The sequence below is a fragment of the Trachypithecus francoisi genome, unplaced genomic scaffold (assembly GCF_009764315.1).
Source record: "Trachypithecus francoisi isolate TF-2019V2 unplaced genomic scaffold, Tfra_2.0 Lachesis_group2, whole genome shotgun sequence".
In the NCBI taxonomy this organism is placed as follows: Eukaryota; Metazoa; Chordata; class Mammalia; order Primates; family Cercopithecidae; genus Trachypithecus; species Trachypithecus francoisi.
Window position 1 is genome coordinate 136,173,102 of NW_022681465.1, and position 21,998 is coordinate 136,195,099.

Sequence of the window (21,998 nt, forward strand, 5' to 3'; positions counted from 1 at the left end):
TAAAAGAAACTTGAATTAAATTACATACATTTTCAGAATACATAGAGGTATGTGTGAGAGAGAGCAAGAAAGAGAGAAAGAGAGAGAGAGAAGGAGAAAGAAAGAAAGAAAGAGAGAGAGAGATGGAGGAAGAAAGACAGGAAGAGAGGCAGGAAGGGAGGGAGGGAGGAGAAAGATAACTCAGGATTCTGATGGAGTTTCTTTTGAATGGAGGGAAGCAGGAGGTCGAGGTCAAAATACTGGAGAATCTCAAGAGTAGAGGTAAGTTGTTCATATTCTTATTTCCAAACTAGTTCCAGTGTAAAGAGTGTCTCATAAGCCAAGGATTATGATTAATCTAATTCTATGCACTTTTCTTTTAAGAAAAAAAATGTCAAGGAGAGCATTATACACAGAGAAATGAGCTTAATTTAAAGCTCTTTCTGATCCTCCCTGTCCTTCCTCCCCTCATCACCAGTGGCTAAAGCTGGACTGTGTGTGTGTGTGTGCATGTATGTGTGTGTATATATAACTTTTTTGCTAAGGGGTACAGGGAAGTTAGGGAACTAGTATAAGGTTAGAGAAGTCACAGAGGGCATATCATTTAGGGGCTTTTAGGCTATGAGGACTTGGTCTTTTATCTCAGATGCAACAGAAAGCCACAGAAGGCTTTAAGCAGAAGAAAGACACAATAGTATTTAGGTTGTAAAGGATGCAGAATGAAGATTGGTTTGAGGAGCAGGAAGGCAGTGGGAATGAAAGCAGAGAGAAGTGAGAAGCTTCTGTACTCCATCTGGCAAGGGAGACCTTAGTACCTAGGACCAGGGGGCAGCAGTGGTTACAGGGAGGAGTGGACTAATTTAAGAATGTTTAGAGACAAAAACTGCATCTTTGTAAGTTTTCCATTTTCCCAGTGTATAAGTCTGTTCTCACACGACTAATAAAGACATACCTGAGACTGGGTAATTTATAAAGGAAAGCAATTTAATTGACTCACAGTTTGGCATGGCTGGGGAGGCCTCAGGAAACTTAAAATCATGGCAGAAGGGGAAGCACACATGTCCTTCTTCACATGGTGGCACAAGGAGAAGTGCTGAGTAAAAATGGAAAAAGACCCTTGTAAAACCATCAGATCTCGTGAGAACTCACTCACTATCATGAGAAGAGAAGCATGGAAGTAACAGTCCCATGATTTAGTTACCTCCCACTGGGTCCCTCCCACGACACTTAGGGATTATAGAAACTACAATTCAAGATGAGATTTGGGTGGGGACACAACCAAACCATATCACCCAAAGATAAGGTGTTCATCCATAATGCTCTATACATCATGTCAAGTAACTAATTTCCACACTTGTAATTAAACATTCAAACAGATCTATTCATTAGAGGTGACTGTATTTCACCAGAAGCCCTAACAAAAGAGGTAGTTTTTGAAAAACTTCAGCTAGCAATGCCAGTTAGTGTTTGTTTTCCAACATGCTGCAGCTGTAATTGGGAAATAACTGAACCATGTACTCATTAGAAAGGGAAATCAATGGCCTCTTGCAACCCTTCCCTCAAGTTTATGACTTGGAAGCCTAGACCATAAGAATTATCCCCCCAAAAAATCCAAAAATGATCAGAAGCTTTGATCATGCTCTCCCGAATAAGGTGAGCCTCATCATCCTGCCTATAGCCAGGATGCCTGGAATGCTTCACAGTGATAATTTTCTCTTCAGATTTCTCTTTTGACAATTAAATCAGACCTTGATGAATTTGGAGGAAGAAACACCCAGCACAGTGATTATGAGTACTAATTAGGAAGCAAAATAGTGGCTTTGATGAATCTGTGCTTGGTTTGTTCCTTAATTAATTGACTGGCTGCTATTACACTTGTTGGTTGATTGGTTGAAATATTCCATTTCAACCTGATACAGTCAGAGTCCTTTATTTTGAAGAGCCTTCCAAGGATGAGGAGCGAGTGGGTAATAGGGCTGTGAAAGGCAAACATTTATTATTTTATTGTATTTGTTGGATGCACAGGGAATTCCTTGGGCAGGTTCTAAGCATATGTCTTCATCCAAGTACAAGGTAACCTGTGTAACTGTGGGGAAATTTGCTTTAAAGGCAGCTATTTGTTCACTTTGCTAAACACAAGGTCCTCAAGGCCTGCCTTCAGCACTTACTGTGACTACATGTCATACCTGAGCATGGCATTGCCATGCTAAATGCTATGAGCTGGGCTGGCACATCCTCTCTGCCTTTGTTTCCAGGCAAATGGCTCTGACTGCCCATCCAAAACACTACAAGGGAAATATCTCAGCAAAAGGCAGAATACAGGGATGCATTTTCCCCTGCAAGACTATCTAATTTTTTGGTAACCCTAACTAATTTCATCCTTCAAAGTCTTGTGACATTGATCAAAACAAGAAAAGGCAGCAGCCAAGCTCAAGTTTTTCCCTGCTGCCCAAAGACCACACCCTCCCATTTTGGTTTGGGAGAAGCAATCATGTATCATGCCTAGACTAATCAAAAATTAATTTTCAAAAGACTATTCTGAAGAAATCATAAGTCTGATTCAAATGAAGAACCTTTTGGAGTCACCCACGACAGGGAACTTACATCAGTGTGTCAGCTAATCATCAGAACTCCAGCCTCTGAATTTTATTTTGACATCTGCATCCCACATCCAAATATGAGACCTATTCTGGACTATGCAGCAAGTGGTAAGAAGAAAGAAGAAACTAACTGCCCATAGCCAAGCCCTTCCTTATTCCTGCTGATGCAGATGGAATTCTTGCTATAATAATTATAATTGTATTTAACAGCAATAAATAGTTACATGTTTAAGTGGCAGTAGAATTGTGACTATTAACATTTGGTTTTCAACAAACTCACATTGTTGGAGGTGGTAGTAGAGAGAAATCTAAATGGTGACAGGACTGTATTCTCAATTCCTTAGTGTCTATAAATTAAATCTTATGCAAAGACTACAATTACTCTGAATTTCTGAATAGGAAAGATGAATTATTACAGTGGCTTATTCAGAGACAGAGTGCAGGCATCTGCAGGTGAACTTCCTAGCAAGTCTGGAAAAGTCCTCATGTTGCATCAGCGATCTGAGAGCTTATTGACTAGGAATGGACTTGATAGATGGGGGAACACCTATGCCTACTAAATGACGTAATGACTCCCTAATGCAATGATCTGCCATAAGTTAGATTTCCAGAGTCATACTTAGGAGTAAAGACAAAAAGAGTTTTGTTTTGTTTTTGTTTTGGAATAACCTACTTGCTATTGCTTCATTTTGCATAGTACTGGAGGAAGCATTTTCTACTCAAAGTCTGCCTGATCGTATCCTTCAGGCTCCTAGTTTTAACAGCACAGTGTACAATGTCACTATGACCCCAGGAAGTGAGGAGAAAAAGTGGTGAGCATTTTATAATCTGGCTTGCTTTAAAGTCACTTCTAGGTAGGAATCTGAATTTTTGGTGTTGACAAACACCTATCTCTGTCTGAAGAACCATCTCTATCACTCAAGACATTTCAGATGTCATTTTCTCAGTAATTCTTTCTCTCTCTGAAGTTTTAAACATCATTACTGTGCACAATCGTAAGACACTAAGTTTTACTCTGTGTTACAGCTTTTTACATTCTTACTTTCTTCTTCTCTACCAGAATATAAACACCCAGACAGAAAACAACCATCTTTCATTAATCTACAGAGCCAAATCCAGTTTTACATATCCAATAGGAGTTTACCAGACAGGATCCAGACTTTGTTCTTAGCCCTACCTAGATTAGAAATCAGATTCCTTCATATACCAGCTGCATGCTTGGGGACATGAGTCTTATCTTTTGAGGGCCTCAGTTATTTTAGCTTTAAGATGGAGATAATAATAGGTTATGTACTATAGGTCTTTAGACAGCATTAAATGAGATGACACAAATTATTTAGCAAAGTCACTTGCATATCATGAGTCCTCAATAAGTGGAAGTTATTAAAATTACTATTAAATTAAGCCCAAATGTACTCCCTGTTTTCTTCACTGGGAGGTCCTTTAAGTCAGAGATAAATGTATTCCCCTTTGTTATCCAAGTATCAAGCACTGTGCATGATCCATGCTAGGTCCTCACTGTTTCTGGAAAACGTGCATATCTCAGATGTCTAGCTTGCAATGTTAGGTCCTTCTGTTGGTTGTGAGCCTGCAGAATCTTTTATTCTATTGCAAACAGCAGGAAGAGGAAGCTAATTGTCTGGATAATGTCTGCAGGCCTCATTTGCAAGAACTAGAGAATGCTTCTCTCCATTCAATAGCATAAGGTTACTGTTTAAGTTTTCTATTTTCTGCACCTTGCTCGCTCCTTTTTGTTCATAGAAAATAGTGTAGAAGTGAAGCAGGAGAAGAAAACAAGAAGTGTTATATTGAAATGCTAATCTCATTTCATTAAATGAATTGTAGAGGCTGAGACAGTGATCTGCATCCACAAAGTATAATTTCTTTAAATACCTTGAGCTCAATATTCCCTTCTGGATAACTTTTCATCTTCTTATTTTTTAAAGGTATTAAATTATGCTACAGTGTCCCAGTTGAGCTTGGTTTTTAGATCATCCAAGCTAAAGGAGATATACTCAGTGGTGAGGGTGAGACACTGATGCACCCCCCAAAATCTCCTCTTAAAAACAGCTGTGCCCTGCCTTCTCAGGCTGGCTTACATTGCCTGAAGCAACTCCCCAAAGTTGAGTAGTGCTTATTTCAGGAAACAGCAAATAATCACACTGTTTCAGGTCAAGTCCATTACAAAGTTAGTCAGGTCACCGCAAGCTTCTCTCAGAGACTTTGGCCCCAAAGCTTCCATATTTATTGGGAGCAAACCTTTATCTAAAAGAGCATCCATTTCAATTCTCTAGGGAGGACAGCTGCTGATCCAAGAATGTTCTTTATAATGAGCTTGGGGTTGAGTTCATGAAGTTGTTCAAGGTCAGCTCTGTTCTTGCTGTACCTATGGGCTTGTACTTGAACTTGAGAAGGTCAGATTCAAAGTTGTTTTTTTTTTTTTTTTTTTTTGAGACGGAGTCTCGCTCTGCCGCCCAGGCTGGAGTGCAGTGGCCGGATCTCAGCTCACTGCAAGCCCCGCCTCCTGGGTTTACGCCATTCTCCTGCTTCAGCCTCCCAAGTAGCTGGGACTACAGGAGCCCACCACGTCGCCCGGCTAGTTTTTTGTATTTTTTAGTAGAGACGGGGTTTCACCGTGTTAGCCAGGATGGTCTCCATCTCCTGACCTCGTGATCCGCCCGTCTCGGCCTCCCAAAGTGCTGGGATTACAGGCTTGAGCCACCGCGCCCGGCCTCAAAGTTATTTTTAATCACAATTTTTAAAAGACATTTTAACCTACAATGAAAGGGTTGGAAGCATGGAAGAGAATAGGTATTCCCAGAAGACAGGGAAGCAGGGAAGAAATTAAACAAAGCCGGTGATCTCACAAGAAATGGAAGTGGCCAGAACAGATGGGAGGAAAGCAGCAGTGCCTCTGAAGGCACAAAACTTTATCCTAGAATAGCAAAGGTCTCTAGAAAATGCTAGGAGAACAGAAGAGGAAAAAGGAGAGGTAGAAGAAGCTACTAAGACAATATAAATAATTCTGTTCAGGAAGGATCTAGTCTTTTGACACCAGAGGAGAGAATAAGCTACTCTCTCTGGATGTATATGAGACAGGATTCTGAGATGCCAGCAAGAGAAATCAACTCTGGCTGTTTAAAGCAGAAAATTATTCAATAGAAGGACTTGGATAGCTGCTGAATCACTAGGAACATTCGACAACAGATTCAGCAGCTACTTAGGAGCAGCATCCAGTCCACACAGTGGGTCTGTGAATGTCCCCCTTGGAGCCACAGCTGAGCCCTGGGGGCTCCAGCTTACTGGATATCCAGCCCCAGTCACTGGCTAGTGAGCCCACTGCTAGCAATTTTTCCTAGAGCCCTTAGAACATAACCTTGCTACAATCCCCTCTACTGCCAGACAGGAGTTTCACCAGGCTCTTCATTCATCTTCACTAACTCCTATTCAAAATATCGTTGAGTGTATGTTAGAGATTAGCTCATATGTTTGTGCCCTAGTTGTAGCCATAGCCAGAAAATGAACTTTCTGGCATCTTCAGCAACTCCAGTGAGAGATGAGTTCTATGTTTAGCAAATTCTCTGAACATAAGAAACAAGTTCAGATAGAAAAGTGAAAAATAATGACAGAGGTGTAGTATATGATGAAACCTGTTTCGAGTTCCTAAAATATTAAAAATGGGATACCACAGTCCTGTGAAGTAAACACTGGGTCCTGTAGCCATAACTGGATATTGTGGTTACAAGCACAGGTTCTGGAGACAGAGAGACCTAGGTTCGATCCTGAGTGCATTGCTTCTGTAGTTACGTAATCTTGGACAAGGCTCTTTAACCTTTTTAAGCCTCATTTTCCCCATCTGCAAAATAGGCTTAATAACAATTTGCCAACATCAATGCCATGGCATCTGCTGTGACATCTATTGTTTTTGCCTTCTTAGAACCTCTTTTTCATCCTGTCATCCTAATAATGTTCCCATTTCCTGTGGAGAACTTAGTGTGATCCAAATGGGCCCACTCAAATTGCCCTCATTCATATGGGTGGCATGTGACTCAGATTTGACCAATTCATGTATCCCATTTACCTGGCCTCAGTGATTGACTCAGGGATGGGGATGGGACTCAACTTGGGCTGATCAGAATCCTTCCTGGAACCTTTCTCCTGGAGATGCATGAAGGCTATTTTTCTCCACCAAGGCTGCTACATTGGTAGGAGGTGAGCTTAGAACTGCAGGAGGCCATGTTTCCTACTTCACAGAAAAAGTTTGCCTGAGGTAGAAATGAAGACAGAGTAGTAAAGACTTTGTCTGGGTACCTTCATCCGGCTAGACAGAAAGTCACCTGCTCTCCTGTGCTTCTCAGTTATGAGAGTCAATACATTTCCTTTTATGCTTAAGCTAGTTTGTATCGAATGTCTGTAACTAACAACCTAACAAGTCCTGAGGAATCTAGTTGTCGAAAGCATTACATGAGATAATGCTAGTAAGATGCTTAGTGAGTATCTGCAAATATTTGGTTTTTTATCTTCTTTGCAATAGGTGCAGGCATTGAGTTGAACTGTAACAAAAAATGATACTTATTATTATTATTTGCATTGTTCAAGACTTGGCCATATCATCCTGTATTATCTGTCACTCTCGAGGCTAAATGCATTTCAAAATTTTGCTACTGGTATTAATAACATTCCCTCTTTCCCAAATGTAATTTACTTTCTCTTCCTTCTACCCAAATCCTACACCTTTCAAGTCATAAGTGTTGCTGCCATAAATAATCCCTCCCTACAAAAAGTAAGACTAGTCCAGGTTTCATCAGTTTCCCTCGTCTCTGACTATGTACAGTATATCAGTATGCCTCAGGGCATTTGTTGTTTCTATATTCTCTCATCATGGTGACTATTTCATGTGTTTGACCCTTGGAACCCATGTTCTGAGCTGCATTATGCTTTCATTGACAGTAAGAACAAAAGTTATGCCTCTTTATATACCTCACGGCATGATGCAGGGTGGAGCATTACTCTTCTCTGTACATAGGGGGCAATAGACTGGGTAACCTTACAAAAAGTTTGGTTTTGTAAGCATAGATGCTCAGGAAATATTTGTTTGTAGACTGTTTTCATAGACTAAATGAATTTTGTCTTCAATGCCACAGGTGGTAAGTAATCTGTCCAAGTAAACATATGAACCAACAAAAAGAGGACATGAAGCCAGGTCTAACTTTTATTTGAATGTTCTTTTATTGATACAGTAGGTGAATTTAGCTACTTTGAGGATATACCAAGTGCAAAGTTATTGATATTCAATATGACTTAAGTACTTACTCTGTGCTGGTAGCATGCTTTCTATGCATTATCTTATTTAATTCTAGGAGGTAAACACTATTGCTGTCCCCTTTTTGCAGTTGAGCAAACTGAGTCTGAAGAGAGGTTAAGGGATCTGACCAAAGTTACACAGCTATTAAATCTCAGAACTGGATATTAGCCTGGTATTCTCTGACTTAAAAGACTCTTCTCTTAATTACTAGATCATTAGGGGCCCTCAATAAACAAATAGTTTGTGCCTTGTAACTCCTGAAAACTCATTTGAAGGTTAGGACTTCAATAGTTTTGACATAGTACCTTGACGCTCTAAGAAAGCCAGAGCTTCAATACTGTGCCTTTGCCTTTCTGACACTCCAGATGATGCAGGCACCTCTTTTTACCCATGTCTCACATTTTACTCATTTTTAATGGAATGCTAATTTTGTATGCATTCTCCATATCCAGATTTAGACAAGGCACCTAGTTGAGCATACTTAGTTTTTATCTAAATGTGCCATATCTCAGGTGAAAAATGTACTGCCTGCAATGTAATTATGCATTCAGAATAATATGTGTGTCTGCTGGGGGCTTATAAATCAATAGCTTATTGTACAATATATTGTCCAATTTTTTGCCATAGACATATTTGAGAAAACTAAAACCTGTCAACTGGTTGCACATTAATAATGAGTTTGGGACTTGGACAAGAAAGCAGAATAAATCTGAGTTGACATCCATTGACCAAGAAGACCTCCACAGCTTTCTCATCTGTCTGCTGCAACCAAGGCCTGAGCAAAGCCTGAAATTAGTCAATAATGTCACAAGAAGGTAAGGCCTGGTGTTTTCATTCTCCAGAATAGTCATTTATTTTTCATTCCATGAACATTTACCTAGTACCTGCAGGTGGCCCTAGGGATAGAGTGGTGAAAACGACAAGCCAAGGGCTCCATTCTTTGGGATCTGGCATGTGGGTGGACAGTGATGAACAAGCAACTAAACAAATGTATGAATGGATAATATTATTTCAAATAGTGGTATGTGCTATGAAGAAAAAAAAAGGTATTGAGTTTAGGCAGAGACTGGGGATGGTGAGGCAGGACATGATAATAAATGAGTATTTAGGAATGATCACTCTAAGGAGTAGATATAGGAGATGAGAACTGAAAGATGAGAAGGAATCAATATGTAAAGATTGGAGGAAAAGCATTCCAGGGACAGGGCATAGCATGTGCAGAGGAAAGCTGGCCAGTGTGACTGGAGAGTAGAAAGCAGGGGGAGACAGTAGGATAAATAACATCAGACAAGCAAGCAAAGGCTTGGTTGTGTAGAACCTGGCAGGTTATTGTAAGAAACTGAGATTTCATTTTAAGTGTGGAACAAAGCCACTGGAGGGATTTAAAGCCAGAGAATGATGTGATGTGATTTATAAGCTTTCTGCCACTCCAGTCCAATTGCATGTACTTATTGCAAATTTAAAGTTCTGGAAGAAAAATTAGCTCCAAGTGAGAGCTGCCTGTGTACAAACTGTATTAAACTCTATAGATTTTTTTCCCTGGGAGAATGGGGAAATTCTTTTCTAACAGCCACATCTTGACAAGGCAAGTGCTTTTTGAAAGGGTTTTGCAGTATTCAAATTGCCAAAGACTCCTGGAAAATTTACCCTTGATGTTATGGTTAAGCAGAGAGTTTCTGAATGACTTGTTGAGCTTCACTGAAAAGCAACAGCCAGGAAAGGCAGGTGACCTTTCTTTGTGAATGGAGATAAACCAATGCGTCTGCTGAGGGCTGTGAATTTTGCTTCATAAAGCAGTTAATGGTCACACTGAGTGAGCCATTCACACTCTAGTACCTTCAGAAAGGGACAGAATTCTGGACAGCAAGAGGCATAATTCAAATTCCAGCTCTGTGTCTTCCTAGCTGTATAACAGTAGTCAAGCTATTTAGCATCTGTTGACCTTAGTTTGGTCACCTGAAAATGGAGATTAATAATGGTACTACCTTCTTGGGTTGTAATGTGAACTAAATGAGGCAACCCAAGCAATACATTAAGGCCAGGGAAAAGCATAAGTATTTGCTATCAGGGGTTCATATTTGAAAGATATGTACCTAGGTTGAGAAGTACAAACCATAGCACAAGCTGTTCTGAAAGGAAAGACAAACTACACCCTTTGGACAAATACTTTCTTATGAGAATGATGCTCTCAACTCAACACCTGTTTTTGTATAACCAAATCCAGTCAATCACCTATTTATGTAGGGCCTGCAAGCAAAGAATGTTTTTCACACTTTTAAACAGCCGGAGGAAAAAAAAAAACCAAAAGAACTTGTGACATATGGAAATGCTAGGAAATTCAAGTCCATAAATAAAGTTTTATTGGAACATAGCTGTGTACATTTGTCTATGTAGTGTCTGTGGCTACTTTCTTTCAAAAATGGCAGTGTTGAGTAGCTGCAAAAGAGACGTGGAGCCTGCAAAGCTGAAAATATTTATTGCCTGGCCACTATCAGAAAAAGTTTGCTGACCCCTACTCTAAGCAGCTGAACTGGCTATACTGAAGCTAACTAAATTGCCCTTCTGTTCAGATTTCTGTCCATTTACATTCAGGTTTCTTTTGACAAGACTGCTAATCCCCAGGGGGTGGTTTATTCCTTTCCTGGATATTTGGCCTGCAGTGAGTGCACTTAAACTAGTTGAACTGTGGTAGGTCAGGTATGACCTCACGGTCTTTCCACCTGCCACTCAAACATGAATTGAACAAACAGAATGTTGTGGACTTTCCTATTTGGTTAAGTTTTTAGTGGAGAATTTCTTACTAAAAGTGTTGAACAGAATCATCAATTAATATTATATTACTCTATGTAAATAGTTGATATGAGGCATGATATAAGAAAACACAACCATAAGTACTTACAGGTAACTTTTTATTGGACATTAGATTTGTCTATTGGCAATTAATATAATCTTGATTATATCTTCACACTTGAGAAGAAAACTTCCACAGGTGGAAGCCTTATATGTAGAGAAAAATGAGAATCCTACAGATTCTCTGGACTGTTACCTATCAAAAGCTTTAGCAGGTAGTTTCCTTTCAGCCTTTGATCTCCCTGTCAAGAGATGTCTGTCAGGGAGCAAATTAGCAGGCAGATGCCCTTCCAAGTTCCTTACTCTTAATCTGTCTCTCCTCAGATAGCATAGATATTGGTTTTAAAGGGGAAAAGTTATATGAAAATGTGCTGTTTGTGTATTAGAAAACTACTGAGCCTTTCTTTAATCAGAAAAAAAAAAAAAAAATCATTGTCGCTCTCTGCCTTTCCTCTTCATAGTTTTCGTGTTAATAAGTCCCCATTGTTTCCGAACCATTTGGATGCAAAGAAGTAAGTTTCGTAATACTGCATGATAATACTGCATGCATCATAAGTATCATCTCATTTAATCCTTATTTGACCGTACGGCTGTGTGTTGTGTTCCCATTTTATAAGTATGTAAACTAAGGCTTGGAGAAATTAAGTAATTTGCCTTGTGTCACATAGCTTGTAAGAGACATACCTGGGATTTTAACCCAGAGCTTCTAATTTCCCCAAACTGCTATTAGTACTACAATTCAACACAGAGTTCTTTGCTTGAGCTTAACTTTGATTTATCATTTAAGATCCCCTTCTCCAAATTAACCAAAGATAATTTAGCTCATATGTATAATAAAGAGATTTGGTGTTCCTAATAAGAACAAAAACGATCTATTACACAACAAAATGTTATTTCCAGAGGCTTGCTTTGGGCACTGTATCACAAATTCTATAAACCGATAACATATGCTTTATCTAAGATGAGACCGATAGATTTGGGACACTTCTAGGGAGTCTTATTTTGTTAAGATTTGACAACTAGCTACATCTGTGTTATTGGGACACAGTGCAATGAAACGTCATGGATTATCTTCCATATTTGCTCCTCAGAGTTGATTTAAATTTATTGCTGGAATCTATGCTTTGCAGCCCTATCATTTACTCAACACGTTCATCATGATAAGAAATGTATGAAAAGTAGTGCCACTTCCAAAATGTATCCTACTGGGCTTACGGCGTCTTTAAGACTTTTTTCCTTTTTAAATCAATTTTACTGAGGTATAATTTGCAAACAAAAAGTGCACCCATTTCAAGTGTACATTTGGATGCATCTTGACACATGTATACAGCTTTGTAAATACCACCTCCATTAATGTAAAGAACATTTCTGTAATTCCACAAAGTTCCCTCATGGTCCCCTGCAGTCAGTGCTCCCATGCATCCCTACCTCATGGATTACTTTTGATAGTTGCAGGGTTTCACATCAGTGGAATCATACAGTATGTACTCCTTTATTTCAGATTTCTTTCATGTAATGCCTTTTTTTTTTTTTTTTTTTGAGACGGAGTCTCGCTCTGTCGCCCGGGCTGGAGTGCAGTGGCCGGATCTCAGCTCACTGCAAGCTCCGCCTCCCGGGTTCACGCCATTCTCCTGCCTCAGCCTCCCGAGTAGCTGGGACTACAGGCGCCCGCCACTTCGCCCGGCTAGATTTTTGTATTTTTTTAGTAGAGACGGGGTTTCACCGTGTTAGCCAGGATGGTCTCGATCTCCTGTAATGCCTTTGAGATTCATCTACGTTGTTCTGTGGATCAGTAATTTACTCCCTTTTATTGCAAAGTAATACTCCATTTTATGGAATTTGGTTTGTCCATTAATTTGTGATGGACACTGGTTGTTTCCAGTCTGGGGCTGTTATAAATAAAGCTGCACATCAGTGTACAAGCTTTGGGTACATATTTTTTTTTATTTCTCTACCTAGGAGTAGAATGACTGGATTATATGTGAGTTAATTTTTATTAAAACCTGTCAAACAGTTCTCCAAAGTGGTTGTGCCATTTTACACTCTCACCAGAAACGTGAAAGTTCCAGTGTCTTGGTTATCAGTAGTTAGTGGATTTTAGCTTCATGATAATCTAGATCTTTCTCAGTAAAACAGTGACTCTTGAACCAGTAGAGAAATTGACTCCAGAGAACCAATTTCTGCAAAGCTGTAAGGAGAAACAACATTACCTTAACTGTTAAAAACCTGATTTTATTGGTTCATTTCTGAGAAAGAATGCTCATAAATTTTAAAAGAACATGGCTTAAAATCTAGTCTGTGAAAGTGAAATTGATGTAGGTAGTCTGTTGCTTAGAGACAGGACTTTAACGAGTAACTACTGTTTAGGCATTGGTCATGGAACTATGCTGGGGTTACCAGTGACTTTAAAACGTGACCTACTTCAGACCTTCGTCTGATGCCTGCAGTGTGCCTCAGGTGGGCACTTAAACTGGGTTTGAACGCTTCCAGGAGATTATGAGTCAAGCCAAACTACTACATGAGGGAAGGAGCAGAGTGGCAACTGAGGAAACCCAGTCTCTGCCCCCAAGACACCACTCCCACTCAGTGCTCTGTTCTCACCAAGGAAACCAGGGAACAAGGGAGTGGGGTGTGGCAGGGCTAAATTGACTTCCATCATCCCATTTAACTCAGAGATAGGAAGCCAGGAGCTGAATAGAGACCAGAGCTTTTCTCTTAACAGTGTGAAAGAGAAAGCACCTTGATTTTATAGCCGAGTCATTAATTAACCAAATTGAATTAAACACCCTCAAATGCTGGCAGCTAAAGAACCACAACAAGCTTGTGGCACCAGGGTTGAACCCAAATGGAGCATACCTAACTTCAAACAGAGCAAACCAAATAATGAAAATGGAAAAATTATAATTTGTCTTTTTTTTTTTTTTTTTTTTGAGACACGGTCTCACTTTTTTGCCCAAGCTGGAGTGCTTTGGCGTGATCTTGGCTCACTGCAGCCTCAATCTGCCAGACTAAGGCAATCCTCCCATTTCAGCCTCCCAAGTAGCTGGGACTACAGTAGCATGCCATTATGGCTGAATAATTTTTGTATCCTTTGTGGAGAACAGAGTTTTGCCATGTTGCCCAGGCTGGTCTCAAACTCCTGGGCTCAAGGGATCTGCCCACCTCAGCCTGCCAAAATGCTGGGATTACAGGCGTGAGCCACAACTCCTGGCCTGTTTTGTGTTAAATCTAAGAAATGAGAGCACTGCCTAATTGTGCACACACTCCTGTCTTTGTCTCACTGCCTGCTAAGGAATCGTGGTTTTTTTCTCAAAATTTAATTTTAATTTTATTGTAGTATTTAGCCTTTGATATAAAGCATATAGTTATATGTTAAAAAGTGGAATTGTCATTCCTGGTTTTTGAAGGCTAGATTTGGAGAGCAGATACAGGGTTCTCTGAGAAGACCATTTGCTGGTGGCTTTGCTCAAATTATAGCTACAGATTCCCAAAGCTTCAAAAAGTGAACCAGTAAAGAGAAAGTTGTAGAGACTCCTAGAATAGTACTACAAGAAACAGATGGAAATACAGAAAGAACTTTAGCACAGATTAATATATAACACTTTTTAGTGTTTTCTGTCATTATAGTAAATGCTTTAAGTATGTTATTTTATTCAACTTTTATTAATACAATAATTTCATGAAAGAAGTTGTTTTGGTTTTTTCCAGCCCACTTTACAATTAAAGAAGCCGAATCATAGAGAGGCTTATCCAAGTGCACAAACCTAAAGGAGAACAGAGCTTTCCAACCACAAAATTAACCAAACAATTGTACCACTCGTGGAATCAAATTATGGTGCCTATGCTTGGCCCTGGCAAACAGCCAGCCCTATCTCAGGGCAGAGGAGGGCCACCTCCTGCCCAGAGGAAATAAATGCCACAATAGAGGAGCTCAGCTTAGCAGAACCACCTGTAACAAAGGGTTAGCTTTTTATAAGACAACACACTTCCCATTTCTATAGCACTCTTTTCATTTAAAGAGTTATAGATAGAGAGAGAGAGAGAGAGATAAAATTGCATTTAACCTTCACACCATCTTTGGAGGAGAGGAGTATTATTGACATTTGACAGAAAAGACAATGAGTTTCCAAGCAGTTAAACAAGTTGCCCTGGTTCTCTCACCCAGATCGGGAAATTTGTACTAGAGTCCTCATCCTCTGGTTCTAGGTTTTTTTTTTCAGTTTTAACTCTTCCTCCTCCCTTTGATAGGCTAACTGGGAAACAAAAATATAACTTTGTGCGCCTTGACCAAGGTTCCCTGGAATAGACTATTTTAATTTAATAATAATGATAAAAATAATAGTAACAACACTAATTGCATCCTTCATGAATCCTCTTAACACAAACCTATGCAGTAGGCACTATTGTCAGCCCCATTTCACAGTGGAGGAAACTGAGTGAAAGTGGTAATAAGTGGACAGGCGCCCAGGCTTGACTCCCTCTTGCTGTAAATTCGATTTCTTCAATTAAGGTGAAACTCTTCCAATTCCATGAGTTTCAGAATCGTAACAAAGAGGCTGGAACATGAGCCCTCACTGTGAATGTACAGATCAAATGTCTACATCACCCACTAACGAGAACCCATTGTCATAGCAACAGATGTATCAGATATTTCAGCTCGAGCACAGGGAAGCAACATTCTCAAACAATTCACAAGAGATCCTGGCTCTGTTCAATGCCATAATTCCAGATTTCACATGAAATTTAAAAAAAAAAGTCAATTGTTTCATTTTTTAAAGTAAACAGAAACCCTGAGAAGGAGAGAGAAGATTCATGAGATAAGTAAAACACAAAATTATTTGATGTAAGAGAATCAGAGTAAAAGGAAATTTCATAATATGTGGGGCCATTTTCCTAATATGGAAACTTTTCATATTATATCTTTTTACTGCCTAATGCTAAATTCTACCTGGCTTCCAGTCCTATAGTATTGAATGCCAAGTATCCTGTGAGAAACAAGAGTTCTGCTTTCATTTGATTTGCTTTAGGTGAACTCATTTTGCCTGCTGAATCCATAAGCCAGTGGTAAAAAAAAAATATATATATATATATATATATATATATTTCCCTGAGTGGCAGATGAGGGTAGTATGATCACATAGGACATACTTGTAGTAAAACAGTCACTGTTTATCTGAAATTCATATTTAATTTGTGATCCTGTATTTTTATTTGCGGAATCTGGCAACCCTATTTGGAGACAGGTTGAACAGGGTTCAACTTCCAGCTCCACCATCTACTGACTGTGTTAAGGTCAGTTATTTTGAACATGTATATGAATATGTCCAGTTATTTAACATGGTATTTCTTTATCTGCAAAATAAGGTTAATGCCTGCACCTATCTCATAAGGTTGTGTTGAGAATTAAATTTTAAAAATACCTAGTATGTGTCTGGAACATTATAAGCACTCTGTAGATTTAGTACTACTACTGGTATTATCAACCATCCTATTATCAGAACCACTAAATATAAATGATCACATCTCCTAAATATAATGAAGAAAGTCACCTTTCCAGAAACCTAAATGATGTGATGAGTTGACGACACTTAACTAATAATAAATAGTAATTAACTAAATTTGGCTCAATAGACGTTTATTAATTCCCAATATATACAAGGCACAGAGCTAAGCACTAGAAGTGCAAAATTCGTAAGCTGTCAGAGTTCAAAGGAAATGCAAAAGATGATCTTATTCAATGCCCCTCACTTTATAAATCAGGAAAGCAGTTAGTGTGGGAGGCAGTGAGTCCTTTACCCAGCATTACAAGGCAAAATGGTGATAAAACCAGGACTGGAAACCAATCCCCCCGACTCTGAATCTAGGATGGCTTTTACTCATCTTTCCTGTTTTCTTGTGCAAAGACAGAGCCCTTATTCTCTGGGAGCTACCACTCTAGTAGAAAAATACCAAACAGATGTAACCACTGGTTTTTACCATTTTGCTGTGAGTTAACTAAGTAGAGTCAATGTCCTCTAAAAATTTGATCCTCACAAAAGTTTAATAAATTAACAGAAGAAAAAAAACAAAAGTAACAATTGTTATTATCATTAATCTTAGGAAAACTGCTGTCCCAAGATGTCAATGGACTGTCATAATGTTGTAAGGTGGGCATGAGACAGTGTTTAAAGTAGATGCCAGATTATCCGTTGGAGCTGGCTGCCTCTGCCCATGAAAATGAATTGAAACACACTGTGAAGCAAAGTGAAGCCAAGCAGGTGCCTTTAATGAAGATATCTTTACACAGAACTGCATGGGAATTGGAATGAGCTTGCAGACCAAGCACAGGGAAGCAACTAACAGGGTTAGCCAAAACTCAGAAAAATTCTGTCACAAAAGCCAATAAACTGCTTGCCCAGATCACGAGGAAGGAAACCCTGATTGAAACCAAAGACCAGGAGAACAGACCAACCAGAGACTTCAGAATCACAAATTTCAGACACACAGGCCAAGGATGTGCCTGAGGATGCTGAGTAAAGCAGTGGCCCTGGTTGGGCTTAAATCCAGGTCTTTTGAAACCTAGTTTGCTTTCCACAGAACCACAGTGGCTCTTGTTTTTTTGTTTTCTTTTGTTTTTTGTTTGTTTTGTTTTTTCCTCTGTAAAATGAGAGACGAGGGCAGCTATTGAACCAGCTTATCTCTGAGGTCCTTTCCAGCAATAGCATCCTATGATTTCATTCTCATCTGTGCTATTCTATTCTATCCTGGCCCAGTTTCTTCCCATATTCAATCTGATTAATTCCTGCCATTTAAAAAATTATCTTTACCATTTAACTATTTTTAGGTATACAATCCAGTGGCATTGAGTACATCCACAATGTTGCGGAACTATCACCAATATCATCCCAAACAAAAACTTTGCATACATTAAACAATAACACCTATTCTCCCTTTCTTCCAGAACCTTATAACCATGATCCTTTTTTCTATTTATAAATTTTATTTTTCTAGGTATTTCATATAAATGAAACTATACAATCTTTGTCTCTTTTGTGCCTGGCTTATTTAACTTAGCATAGTGTTTTCAAATGTCATCCATATTGTGGTATGTGTTAGAATTTCATTCCTTTCTAAGGGAACAATGTTTCATTGTATGTGCACACCACCACATTTTGTTTATCTATCCATCCACCAATGGACATCTGAGTTGTTTCCATTTTTGCCTATTGCGAATAATCCTGCTAGGAATATGATTGTGCATGTATCTGCTTTAGTTCCTGCTTTCAATTCTTTTGCATATACAACCAGAAGTGGACTTGCTGGACCATACAGTAATTTTTGGTTTAACTTTTTAAGAAACTGCTAGCTGCATATTTTTAATCCAGTTTCAGCAATGAGACTTTACCTGTGGAAGCCCAAGAATCGTGCTAATGTTAATTATTCTCGGGTTTGTAAAATAATTACAGAGTTCAGCCACATGCTAGGACTGTGTCAGGTACTGGGGCTCCAGTGATGAGCAAATCCAGACACAGTCCCTGATCACGTGGAGCTCTCAGTTTGATAGGAAACCAAGCATTAAACAAACATATGCACCATGAGAGTAGCATAAGGACTCTAAAGACACAGTATGAAAGATTTTATCTAAGAAGTTAGGGAAAGGCTGCTAGAAAATGATGTTTAAGCTGAGCTCTGGAAAATAACCAAAAGCAGTGGTCAGAAAACTGCAGCCAATAGGCAAATCCAGCCAAGTGCTTGTTTTCATATATAAAGTTTTATTGGAACACAACCATGCCTATTTGCTTATATATTATTTATGAATACTTTCATGATATAATACCAGGGTTGGGTAGTTGTGACAGACACCATATAGCTCAAAATACCTAAAATAGTTACCTAGTCCTTGGCAAGAAGTTTGTCAAATGCTGACCAAAAGTCAGTGAAGAAGGAATGAACCATAGATAGTATAACTGAAGAGGAGACAGCATGTGTGTGGGCCTGAGAAGGAAGAGCACGCCATAATCAAATAACTTGGAGTAGCTATATTAGTTCACTTAGAAGAGAATAGAATTCTGATGCATATTACAACATGGATGACACTTGAAAACACTATGCTAAGTGAAATAAGCCAGGCACAAAAACACAAATATTGTAATGAGTTATTACTAAGTTGGTGATTTAAAACAACAGACATCATCTCATAGTTCTAAGGGCTAGAAGCCTGAAATACGGATGTGAGTGGGGTTGTTTCCTTCTGAAGGTGCTAAGGGAGAATCCATTCTGTCTCCCTCCTAGCTTCTGGTGACTTCTGGCAAGCCTTGACTGATTGCTCTAATCGCTGCCTTCATCTTCACATAGTCTTCCCCTCTGCGTGTCTCTGTGTCTTCTCCTTTTCTGTCTCCTATAAGGACGCTTGTCACCGGATTTAGGGTCCCACTCTAATTCAGGATGATCTCATCTCATTGTGGGATCCTTACACTAACGACACTTACAAACACTCTTAGTCCAAGTAGGTTCACGTTCTGAGGATCCACGTGGACTTCTACCTTGTGGCTCCATGATTCAGCCCACCACAGTAGTTTCACGTTCTGAGGATCCACGTGGACTTCTACTTTGTGGCTCCATGATTCAGCCCACCACAGTACGTTCACGTTCTGAGGATTCACATGGACTTCTACTTTGTGGCTCCATGATTCAGCCTATCACAATAAGTTCACTTTCTGAGGATCCACATGGACTTCTACTTTGTGACTGTCCATGATTCAGCCCACCACAGTAGGTTCACGTTCTGAGGATCCACGTGGACTTCTACTTTGTGGCTCCATGATTCAGCCCACCACAGTAGTCAGAGAACTCACGAAGGACAATATAATGGAGAAGAGGATAAGAGATGAAGACTGTCAGGAGGTGAGCCTAGAGAGTTGAGAGAGACCAACTCTTATGGACTCTTAAAGGACACACCATTGAGACAGAGGATTCCTTTACACCTCCAGTGACCCAAGAATATTGTCAGGCAATCTAACATATACTTTTTAAAAGGTAGATGAAAAAGATGGTGTTTTAATTGATAAGCTCAAAGGATCCCAGAATTTCTTTTCCAATCATTTCTTCCAAATGGAGGACCCCCAAAGTGTCGGATTAGTAAGCAGCAAAAATGCTTGACAAAAAGATTGATATTTGGCCATGATGCTTAGATTAAAAACATCAAGATTTTTCAAATGTAATTTCAGTACTGTGGAAACTACTTTAACCTAATAACTCACATTGTCTATTTTTAAAAGATTCATATGTCAAAAACGAAATCATTTAGACAACTATTCTCAAGCTTATACTCTTTCTTCTCCAGGACAGAGGCCATGTAAACTCTGCCCATTTCATTCATGATGGCCAAGGCTGACTTTTGAAGGAAGATCTTCAAGCAGTTTCCATCCAATGCTCAGAGCATAACATCAGGTCTCAGTCATTGCTGATTTAGCCTGACCTTGTTCCCTGGTTGGAGAATTAAACAACCCCGTTTACTTCCCAGACCCTGACCCTGTCTGTTCCTTGCAATACAGTGCTAGTGGCAGGAATCCTGCTTTCCTCCCAGGGACTGAGGTTCTGAGTTAATAACTTCCATTATATATCATTCCCCCAATACTGTAGTCATCCTTTGCTCTTATCAGTAACCCATTTAGGGATGCCCCTAACTTCAGACTTCTTGCTGAGATGCTGTTACCATCTGATAAACTTCTGTAGTGAGTACACGAAATCAGACATGCAAGAAATGTAACTACATTTTTTTCTTGAATTGAATTGAATTTCTATCCTGAGCTTTCCTCTTTTGTGATAGAAGCTGAACTCATTCAATTTAGAATGTCCTCATCCCTCTTCTTTTCTAGGGTTGCATGGGGCTGTGACATAAGTGGGGAGGAACTGGTAAGAGACACTATTATCTGTCCACATTGGCATCTTCTAAGATAACTTCATTCTAACCCAGTCTCTGTAAGATCTCTGCTGTGTCCTCTTCTCCCCAATCCCAGGGATGCTGAAGATCTGGCTCCACTAACTGGCCACAGCTTGGAGTGAGAAGGCCACACCTCTGCCACTCTGAGGGCTGGGAAGGTTGGTTGTCCTACCCAGATGCTCCATATAGTCATTTCTTTTTTTTTTTTTTTTTTTTTGAGACAGAGTCTCACTCTGTCGCCCAGGCTGGAGTGCAGTGGCTGGATCTCAGCTCACTGCAAGCTCCACCTCCCGGGTTTACGCCATTCTCCTGCCTCAACCTCCCAAGTAGCTGGGACTACACGCACCCGCCACCTTGCCTGGCTAGTTTTTTGTATTTTTTAGTAGAGACGGGGTTTCACCGTGTTAGCCAGGATGGTCTCGATCTCCTGACCTTGTGATCCGCCCATCTTGGCCTCCCAAAGTGCTGGGATTACAGGCTTGAGCCACCGCGCCCGGCCCATATAGTCATTTCTTGACTATTATTCCTGCAGCATTCCAGGTCCAAGGGAAGGCTGGGATCTTAACTATTGTCTGGGGTTTATCCAGAGGTGTGAGAAGCAGATTCTTATTCTCAGCTTCCTTAGGTCCCTCTGGGGTTGCTCTCTCTACCTCCAGCCCCAAACTCAGAAGAAGGGAAAAGAATATGAGGCTCCTTCTCTGGAACCCATTCTGGACCAAGTCTCTTTTCCCCACTCTGATTTTCCCTCCCTCCCTTGCTATGGTGTCTTATCTCCTCTCAGGGACAGAGAAACTGGACTCGACTACCTATATTTTTCCAAGTCTTTTTATTTTATATTTGAAGCTTGACTTTTGAAACTCCAAAGTCAGAAATTGTATTCTTTTATTTTGTGTTAGTATTACCCTATCCTCTTCCTTGAGGGTAGGAGTTATAGAATATATATCTAACTGTTCTATAAATGGAAGAAAGGCAACAAGATAAAAGGAAGTGAAAGAGAGAAACAGATTAATATATCAAAGCAGTATCCCACTATGCTTTCCTTATGCCAACTGCCTGTAGGCTACATCTGAATTCATCATTTCTACATCCTGCTAGTCTGGTGGAGTTCCACACTAATTGATAGTAGCTCTTCTAGTACCTGGGCTTCCAGTACTTGTACTCTACAACAAATGGAATCCAGTCTGCTGTAATGCACTTGCTCCGTCATCCATTCAAGCATTCATTCACTCTCTACTTTGATTAGTATATGTTAAGTCTTACTAATATGCCAGACACTGTGCCTGGCATTAGGACACAGGGATGATCCTGAACACTAGCATCCTTTTGTGGACAGCACTACTCC